The sequence below is a fragment of the Triticum dicoccoides genome, chromosome 4B (genome assembly GCF_002162155.2).
Source record: "Triticum dicoccoides isolate Atlit2015 ecotype Zavitan chromosome 4B, WEW_v2.0, whole genome shotgun sequence".
Lineage (NCBI taxonomy): Eukaryota > Viridiplantae > Streptophyta > Magnoliopsida > Poales > Poaceae > Triticum > Triticum dicoccoides.
Window position 1 is genome coordinate 499,021,304 of NC_041387.1, and position 10,853 is coordinate 499,032,156.

A 10,853-nucleotide genomic window follows, 5' to 3' on the forward strand; every position below is an offset into this window, starting at 1 on the left:
TGGACCAAAGCCTGAAACTGAGTGCTTACACTACAAAGGAAATGGTCACTGGAAACGGAAATGCCATGAATATTTGGTGGATAAGAAGGATGGCAAAGTGAACAAGGGTATATTTGATATACAAGTTATTGATGTGTGCCTTACTAGTGTTTATAGTAGCCCCTGAGTATTTGATACTTGTTTGGTTGCTAAGATTAGTAACTCGAAATAGGAGTTACATAATAAACAGAGACTAGTTGAGGGGAAGTGACGACGAGTGTTGGAAGTAGTTCCAAGATTGATATGATCATCATCACACACTCCCCTATACTTTCGGGATTAGTGTTAAACCTAAATAAATGTCATTTGGCGTTTGCGTTGAGCATGAATATGATTTGATCATGTTTATTGCAAAACGATTATTCATTTAAAGTCAGAGAATAATTGTTGTTCTGTTTACATGAATAAAAACCTTCAATGGTCATACACCCAATGAAAATAGTTTGTTGGATCTCGATCATAGTGATACACATATTCATAATATTGATGCCAAAAGATGCAAAGTTGATAATGATAGTGCAACATATTTGTGGCACTGCCGTTTAGGTCATATTGGTGTAAAGTGCATGAAGAAATTCCATAAAGATGGATTTTTGGAATCACTTGGTTATGAATCATTTGATGCTTGCGAACCGTGCCTTTTGGGAAAGCTGACTAAAACTCCGTTCTTCGGAACAATGGAACGAGCTACTGAAGACTTGTTGGAAATAATACATACCGATGTATGCGGTCCAATGAGTTTTGAGGCTCGCGGCGGGTATCGTTATTTTCTCACCTTCACAGATGATTTGAGCAGATATGGGTATGCCTACTTAATGAAACATAAGTCTGAAACATTTGAAAAGTTCAAAGAATTTCATAGTGAAGTGGAGAATCATCGTAACAAGAAAATAAAGTTTCTACGATCTGATCGTGGAGGAGAATATTTGAGTTACGAGTTTTGCCTTCATATAAAACAATGTGGAAAAGTTTCACAACTCACGCCACATGGAACACCACAGCGTAATGGTGTGTCCGAGCGTCATAACCGCACTTTATTGGATATGGTGCGATCTATGATGTATCTTACCGATTTACCACTATTGTTTTGGGGTTATGCACTAGAGACAGTTGCATTCACTTTAAATAGGGTACCATCCAAATCCGTTGATACGACGCCTTATGAACTGTGGTTTGGCAAGAAACCGAAGTTGTCGTTTCTTAAAGTTTGGGACTGCGATGCTTATATGAAAAAGTTTCAACCTAATAAGCTCGAACCCAAATTGGAGAAGTGCATCTTCATAGAATACCCAAAGGAAACTATTGGGTACACCTTCTATCACAGATCAGAAAGCAAGATATTCGTTGCTAAGATGGATCCTTTCTAGAGAAGGAGTTTCTCTCGAAAGAAGTGAGTGGGAGGAAAGTAGAACTTGATGAGGTAATTGTACCTTCTCCCTTATTGGAAAGTAGTTCATCACAGAAATCAGTTCCAGTGATTCCTACACCAATTAGTGAGGAAGTTAATGATGATGATCATGAAACTTCAGATCAAATTACTACAGAACCTCGTAGGTCTTCCAGAGTAAGATCCGCACCAGAGTGGTACGGTAATCCTGTTATGGAAATCATGTTAATAGACCATGATGAACATACGAACTATGAGGAAGCGATGATGAGCCCAGATTCCGCGAAATGGCTTGAGGCCATAAAATCTGAGATATGATCCATATATGAGAACAAAGTGTGGACTTTGGTTGACATGCTCGATGATCAGCAAGCCAAGTTAAATAAATGGATCTTCAAGAGAAAAGACATACACTGATAGTAGTGTTACTATCTACAAAGCTCGACTTGTTGCAAAAGGTTTTCGAAAGTTCAAAGTGTTGAATACGATGAAATTTTCTCACTCGTAACAATGCTTAAGTCTGTTCGAATCATGTTAGCAATTGCCACATTTTATGAAATCTGGCAAATAGATGTCAAAATTGCATTTTTTAAATGGATATTTCTTAAAGAAGTGTTGTATATGATACAACCAGAGGGTTTTGTCAATCCTAAAGGTGCTAACAAAATGTGCAAGCTCCAGCGATCCATCTATGGACTGGTGCAAGCATCTCGGAGTTGGAATATACACTTTGATAAGTTAATCAAAGCATATAGTTTTATACGGACTTGCAGTGAAGCCTGTATTTACAATAAAGTGAGTGGGAGCACTACAGCCTTTCTAAAACTATATGTAGATGACATATTGTTGATTGGAAATGATATAGAAATTCTTGATAGCATAAAAGGATACTTGAATAAGAGTTTTTCAAAGAAAGACCTCGGTGAAGCTGCTTACACATTGAGCATCAAGATCTATAGAGATAGATCAAGACGCTTGATAAAGATTTTTCAATGAGTACATACCTTGATAAGATTTTGAATTAGTTCAAGTTGGAACAGTCAAAGAAGGAGTTCTTGCCTGTGTTGCAAGGTATGAAATTGAGTAAGACTCAAATCCCGACCACGGCAGAAAATAGAAAGAGTCATTCCCTATGCTTCAGTCATAGGTTCTATAAAAGTATGCCATGCTATGGACCAGACCTATTGTATACTCTGCCCTGGTTTGGCAAGGGAGTACAATAGTGATCTAAGAGTAGATCATTGGACAGCGGTCAAGAATATCCTTAGTGAGGACTAAGGAAATATTTCTCGATTATGGAGATGATAAAAGAGCCCGTCGTAAAGGGTTACGTCGATACAAGTTTTGGCACTGATCCAGATGACTCTAAGTCTTAATCTGGATACATATTGAAAGTGGGAGCAATTTGCTAGAGTAGCTCTGTGCAGAGCATTGTAGACATAGAATATTTGCAAAATACATACGGCTCTGAATGTGACAGACCCGTTGACTAAACTTTTCTCACAAGCAAAACATGATCATGCCTTAGTACTCTTTGGGTGTTAATCACATAGCGATGTGAATTAGATTATTGACTCTAGTAAACCCTTTGGGTGTTGATCACAAGACGATGTGAACTATGGGTATTAATCACATACAGATGTGAATATTGGTGTTTAAATCACATGGTGATGTAAACTAGATTATTGACTCTAGTGCAAGTGGGAGACTGAAGGAAATATGCCCTGGAGGCAATAATAAAGTTACTATTTATTTCCTTATATCATGATAAATGTTTATTATTCATGCTAGAATTGTATTAACCGGAAACATAATACATGTGTGAATACATAGACAAACATAGTGTCACTAGTATGCCTCTACTTGACTAGCTCGTTAATCAAAGATGGTTAAGTTTCCTAACCATAGACATGAATTGTCATTTGATTAATGGGATCACATCATTAGGAGAATGATGTGATTGACTTGACCCATTCCGTTAGCTTAGCACTTGATCGTTTAGTATGTTGCTATTGCTTTCTTCATGACTTATACATGTTCCTATAACTATGAGATTATGCAACTCCCGTTTATCGGAGGAACACTTTGTGTGCTACCAAACGTCACAACGTAACTGGGTGATTATAAAGGAGCTCTACAGGTGTCTCCGAAGGTACATGTTGGGTTGGCGTATTTCGAGATTAGGATTTGTCACGCTGATTATCGGAGAGGTATCTCTGGGCCCACTCGGTAATGCACATCACTATAAGCCTTGCAAGCATTGCAACTAATTAGTTAGTTGCGGGATGATGTATTACGGAACGAGTAAAGAGACTTGCCGGTAACGAGATTGAACCAGGTATTGGGATACTGACGATCGAATATCTGGCAAGTAACATACCGATGACAAAGGGAACAACATATGTTGTTATGCGGTTTGACCGATAAAAATCTTCGTAGAATATGTAGGAGCCAATATGAGCATCCAGGTTCTGCTATTGGTTATTGACCGGAAACGTGTCTCGGTCATGTCTACGTAGTTCTCGAACCTGTAGGGTCCGCACGCTTAAGGTTTTGATGACAGTTATATTATGAGTTTATGTGTTTTGATGTACCGAAGGAGTACGGAGTCCCGGATGAGATCGGGGACATGACGAGGAGTCTCGAAATGGTCTAGATGTAAATATCGATATATTGGACGACTATATTCGGACTTCAGAAAGGTTCTGAGTGATTCGGGTATTTTTCGGAGTACCGGAGAGTTACGGGAATTCGCCGGGGAGTATATGGGCCTTATTGGGCCATACGGGAATAGAGGAGAGAGGCCGAAAGGAAGGAGGCGTGCAGCCCCCCTCTGGTCCGAATTGGACATGGGGTGCGGCCTCCTTTTCCTTCCTCCTCTCCCCCTCTTTCCCCCCTTCTCCTACTCCAACAAGGAAGGAGGGAGTCCTACTACCGGTGGGAGTAGGACTCCCCTTGGCGCGCCCCCTCCTAGGCCGGCCGCCCCCTCCCCCCTTGCTCCTTTTTATACGGGGGCAGGGGGGCACCTCTAGGCACAACAACAATTGATCCCTTGGATCTCTTAGCCGTGTGCGGTGCCCCCCTCCATCATAGTCCACCTCGATAATATCGTAGCAGTGCTTAGGCGAAGCCCTGTGACGGTAGAACATCAAGATTGTCACCACGCCGTCGTGCTGACGGAACTCTCCCTCGACACTCGGCTGGATCGGAGTTCGAGGGACGTCATCGAGCTGAACGTGTGCTAAAACTCGGAGGTGCCGTAGTTTCGGTGCTTGATCGGTCAGGCTGTGAAGACGTACGACTACATCAACCGCGTTGTGCTAATACTTCCGCTTTCGGTCTACGAGGGTATGGACACACTCTCCCATCTCGTTGCTATGCATCACCATGATCTTGCGTGTGCGTAGGATTTTTTTTGAAATTACTACGTTCCCCAACATATGTTTGTACCCCTAGAGATATTACAGTCATCGAATCAATCAAGTCTGCCCCCAAGAATACCTAGTTCGTGGACATTGGAGATGCCTTGTTAGCAACCGACGATTTGGAATGCCTTATAAAAAATGACATGTTCTTACATGACGGTGTAAGACCATTTGCACAAACTTTGTAATTAATTGATTATATAATATCATAAATTATAAATATAATCTAAATATTGTTTGCAGGTGATAAATGTTTACATATATTGCATGCTTACTCACGAGCACCTACAAGACAGGGCGGGTGAAAAGGTACACATTATTAGCACGTTTGTATCTAGCAAATAAAAGAAAACGGGGAAAGAGACATAGACCCATTAAAATATCATCGCATTGTGCGTCATGTTAATACTTATCTACAACAAGATATGGTTAGTTATTGTCTCGTTATCCATGCATAAAATTATGGATTGTTTTTATTTAGTTCATATGTTTAATGATTTATTAATAACTATATCTAATTGTGACTGTGACTTGTATGATATTTACATCAGTTATTCATTCCGATTAACATGTCGGGCTACCATTGGTATCTAGCAGTTGCCAACGCCAAAAAACAAGAGATCCAAGTATTGGACTCACTTGGTGAGAATGTCAAACGCAATGACCTTGCTACTACGGTAACTATCTATTTTTTTACTCATCTTAACATTTGTTTTGTTTGACTTCATCCCTAGCATTTCTTATATATATATATATATATATATATATACATATATATATATATATATATATATATATATATATATATATAAAAGTTACTAGGGCTCGAGAAATGGCTGAAACTTGCAGAGCATAGTCCGGAGTTTATCAGAGGTCATAGGTGGTCTGATCTCAATGTTACAAAATGGACGGTTGTAGAGCAAATTCAGGAGGCAATACAAACCGATGGGTAAGCACTTGTTACAATGGTTTGTTTTTTGATTCATCTGTGTAATATTCTAAAGTATTATTTTATAATATCATAGCATATCATGTGGATTGTTTATGCTAAATTATATGGAATATTGGACATCACATGGACTGTCAGACCAGTTCACACATGTATTTCAGTTTTATACATTATCTCATAATTTTTTATCAAAATATTTTATAAATTGTTTTTATATTTTTTTATAGGAGGATATGAAACATTTTTGACAAAAATTAGCAGTTATCTTGCTTGATTCAGAGCTTAAGAAGCTAAAAGGATGTCCCATGTACCATCAACCTGTCAGCGAAGAAACTTTAGCTAATTCTGATCTTGAGATCCTGGATAATCCATCTGACGTGGTCGAAGACAAACGTCCTGCCCCAATCACTATCATTCCCACGGACCAACATGAAATACTTGCCGGCCTCTGCAACTATATCATGTCGATCAATGATGCTGGGTGTTTGGAGTAAATATCATGTATCAATATTTAATGTGCGGATGTATATTATTGTTCTTCTTACCATCCAAATTACAGGAAGGTATGGGTCCGGAGCTCCACACCTGATCCAATGAGCTTAAGTCTTAAGAAACTTCAGTGCATACTTAACATGGAGCAGCCCATGGATAATGATTGCTTCAACACCACCGTGCTTATGCTGGCATGTGACGAGGGAGTATTGTTCACAGACCATCCTATACACTACATGGATCTACGATTTTGTGTAAGTTATCGCAACTCTTCATTCTATGTGCCATTAGTATCAACATGTTGAAACAATATTTCTTCTTTTACTTAGTCCATGCTGCTAGAGTCAACACGAGGTCAGAAGTTTTGTGAGAAGGAAACTATCCAGACATTGATAACATTATTTGATAGCTGGCCTGGGATGGAGACCGACATTTCATCTTGCAATAAGGTAAATAATTTTTTTGTCCATTGTTACCATGGTTTGTTTTTGTTTCTAATAGCTCCACCTGTAGATTTATCTTCCCTATGCATCCATCGGCCGATACATCTTGTACGTCATCGACAAAGAGGCACGTCGTCTATATATTATGGATCCTATTCAATCATCACAATCGTCAGAGGATAAAAACTTGAGTCAATCACTGAAATTAAAAAGTTTTTCAAGGGATTTCAAAGAAACACTCGAAATAAAAGCTGCCTGGTTGGAATTCTGATATATCTAAATGGCATCGTTTATTTCCCGTCGGTGTTCCAACGAGTATAGACGGGTAATGAATTCATAACAAGAATATATACTTTTGTTATCGTTATATTCTTTATATTATTAATTTAAAGTTTTCCAGGAATGTGTCTGGCTATTTTGTTTTTCATTTTATGCTCTAGTGGAATGGTAAAGAATTGTTCAAGCCGGTTTGCGCGGTGAGTATTGTGGGTTACATGTTTTAAGACCTTCGGCGTGAAATTTTCATACTAACTACATTTATTGTTTCTGTAGTATGGGTATGAATTGAGGAAGCATTTTTTATTATACTTGCTAAAACATCATGGGAATGAAGCTAGAGGAAACTTTCCTGATAATGTGAAAGAATTTCTTAAGCGCATCATCTAGATATTAATATTTTTGTAATAGATGTTAAGCTGGAACACCACTCAGTTTGTTACATTGCAATAATGGACTTCAGTTATTAAATAATTGTGTTTGTGTTATATTGTTTGCATGTGTGGATTTTAACATGTAACTCTGGTAAACTATTTCAAGAGCCCGTGGCAACGCACGGACACTCTACTAATGACTATATGTCTATCGGTGGAGTTCTAGTCTCACACAACACACTCAATTTTTGAGGGTTAAAAAAGAAAAAGGAAACTAACTGGCCAAGCCCAGGACGGGAAGGGTGGGGGTGTCAAGTTGCAAATAACACTGTAGCAGACATTGAAGGTGCTAAATAGGAGTTGAGACCTGTGGGGATAGAAAATGTTGGGTTTGCCAGGGATGAGCACCACTTTACACACAGACACTTGCAACCGATTTTGGCATGATCCTACTAATTCTGACATTTTCCTATTCCTACGTTTTCAAAATTCTGCGAATCAAAGAGGTCTTGAACGTGCGGGACAAACTGGAGGCCGACCGCTAGATAAAGCACCGTCCGATGTTCGGCTACATAGTAGTTCTGGCCAGTGATTAAGGCCAACTCCAACACGCAACCCCAAACGAACGTCCGGTTCGTCCGTTTTTTCGTCCGTTTGGGGCAGGAAAATGGACACGGTCGTCCGCTTGCGGTCGTGCGGGCATCGGTGCACCCACCGGGCACGCCTCGTCCCAAACCGTTCGGGGTTGTGTACTTCAAAATTTTGCTCCAAATAAAAAAGAAAATAAACTTGCAAGTAATACGACAACATGAATATAAACATAAAGTATCCATATGATACGCCCATACGTCGATAGTACCAAAGTTCAACGTAGGTCTTAATTAAACTAAAACTTAATAAAAGACATGAAAAGTAGATAAAAGGTCCGTCACCGGTGGCCGCCGTCGTCTTCAGGAGTCGCCTTCCTACTCGTCGTCGCCGTCGGTGAGGTCGACGTAGGGCGGTGGCTGCCACATGTGGGCCGGCGGCCCCTGCCAGACGGGGGGCACCTGCACCGGAGGCGCCTAGACCACCTCCTCCCATGGCTCCTGCTCGTGCTCTGGTGACCACGGCGGTCGGGCTGACCATGGGCCAACACCCAGTGTGTCAGCCATCTCTGGCGCCGTGCACGACTAGCTCCATCGCTAGCCCACCAGACAAGGGTTCCACGTGGCAATGTGCGCCTCCTTCAGCACCTCCTCTAGCACCTCCTCCTTCACCTCCTCCTTGACGTTGATGTCCATCTCCGGGATGGCCACGTCTCCGGCCGCAGACAGGGCCAGAGCAGTTTCCAGGCCATCACATTGCCGCTTGTTGTGCGTGTTCATGGAGTCCTCCATGACACGCCTCATGAGACGGGTCTCCTCCTCAGTCATGGGTGGAGGCGGTGGCGTGGACGTGGATGGAGAAGGCGTCGGCGTGATGCCGCGCACACGCCTGCGCCCCTGCGTTTGGGGAGGGCTGTTATCAGCACGAGGAGGAAGATCGGCAAAAAAGGATTGCCACCGCTGGTCGTGTTCGTCGCGGAGCCACGTATCCTATAGCAGCGAATCTATGGCATACCTGGAGTCCACCAGTATATCCGGTGGGAGGTGTCGGCGTCTTCGGTTGATCTCCTCGCGGCGGCCGCGGCCGCTCGCGGGCACTGGTGGGATCACATGGTCGACGGAGAGATACCAATTATTTGCCAGGTGGACATCTCCCCACGGCACCGGCGTCGCCTTCTCCCAATAGCGACAACATACATCCAAATGGATGTATGGCCTATCGCGATGCCCGGCCGCTGACGGCGCCATCTGGAAAGCTGGCGGAGCAGGTGGCGGAGAAGGCGGTGCGGATCTGCTGGAGCGGCGTTGGCCCGAGGAGGAGCCGGCCTCGCGGTCGTGCTTTCCCTTGATCCAATGACAACCCATGGTGCCGGCGGCGAGGTGGGCGAGCGGGGCGGCGGCGAGGTGGCTAAGGTTTGCTCGTGTCGGCAATGGAGGAGGCAGGTCGGCTTAGAAGTGGAAGCTGTGAAATGGCTGGTTCACGACTTCCACATTAAGAAGGACAACGACCCCACGCCCGTGTCAATGACAATCGGGCCCTGCCGTGCGTGCATATTCAATTTGGGCGGTGAAGGTAGGTTGACGCCACTCGTCCCCATGGTGAGCGGAGGGTTACCGCATGCCCGTCCGGATGCAAACTGGGCGCAAGTTTGCGCCGAAAATGGGACGGGCCGGACGCAAAACGGACAAAATTTAAGAATACAGCCACGCGTTGGGTCGTGTTATGTCAGTTTTGGGCCAAACAGACGCGGGCATACACGGCCCAGCATTAGACTAGTACGGCCGCAGCCAATCAGCGTCTACGGGCACGCTGCCCACAAACCCGATACACTTGTCTGCGTCCACAGAGGATCCGGTGCGCATATGACGCATGCAGTGACGTCAAATGCGCGCAAGTTGCGGTATGCCGGTGCGATCCAGCTGTCATAACCAACCACCACGCGCCACGCGTGGCGCATCTGGCCCGTCCAAGCCGAACTACTCCATCCCGACCGTCCACTTCTGCCTACCAGACAATAAATACCTCTCAACCGCATATCCTCCTACCAGACCAAGAGGAAACCTAGCCGCGTTCTCCTCTGCGGCACGCAACCTTTGTCCCCTCTAGATATAGAACAACACGCCTCGTCCACCCATACCTCGATCTCGGGGTAAGCTCAGTTCGGCGTCCATGATTTGTTCCCATCACCCGTTTGTTATCTGAATCCCAGGTTTCTCCTTCTGATCGGCGAGTTGGGGCTTGCGGCGATCTTGGAGAAAAGACGGGAGGCAAGCTGCATCTGCGCACGGAAGCTTCCGATCTGCCCGGCTGGCGTCTCAGATCTGTTGCTGGTGAGGAACTTTTCCCGTCCAGATCGTCTCTTCAGCATGGTTTGAGCCAAAAATTTGCTGTTGCGCGTGCCGATCCTTGTATTCTGACCTTCTGTGCCGATTTGACCTGTAGATCTGATGCTTCACGGCGGATCTGGTTGTTCCCGGCGGTCTCAAGTCGGCGCAGCGGCTGGCGGCGAGTTTTCCGGCAAGCACGTGAGATCCCGTCTGCTCCTCTACCTCGTGCGACGACGGCCAACGGCTCTTTGTGTTGATAATAATTATTCGATGATATGTCGATAATTATTAGATCTAAGAGATCGGAGGTGACGTAAGGTAAGAGCATGTAACAAGCGAGGTGCTTGTGGAGAGGGCGGAGAAGATTGAGAAAAAGGAGATGTGAACATCTAGAGGCCTTTGCCATGTTGGGTGCGCTCGCATGGCAGGCCGCCACCATAATAAAGATGTTTTTTTGTCTCGGGGGGAGATCGCACGGGGGTTATCTTGTTTTAGCCCCGGGTTCTCCCCCCTGTGTGTTGGTGTGCTCTTTTGTCTGCACCTCTCGTCCGAT

The 10,853-nt window shown here is 43.9% G+C and overlaps 1 long non-coding RNA gene across 1 annotated transcript; it reads left to right on the plus strand.

Annotated features, from left to right (window-relative positions):
* Positions 1-10,012: 10,012 nt before the first annotated feature.
* Positions 10,013-10,688, plus strand: LOC119291095. The gene is made up of 2 exons (XR_005142202.1): positions 10,013-10,303; positions 10,416-10,688. It is a non-coding gene; the product is annotated as an uncharacterized LOC119291095 (long non-coding RNA).
* The last annotated feature ends 165 nt before the right edge of the window (positions 10,689-10,853 follow it).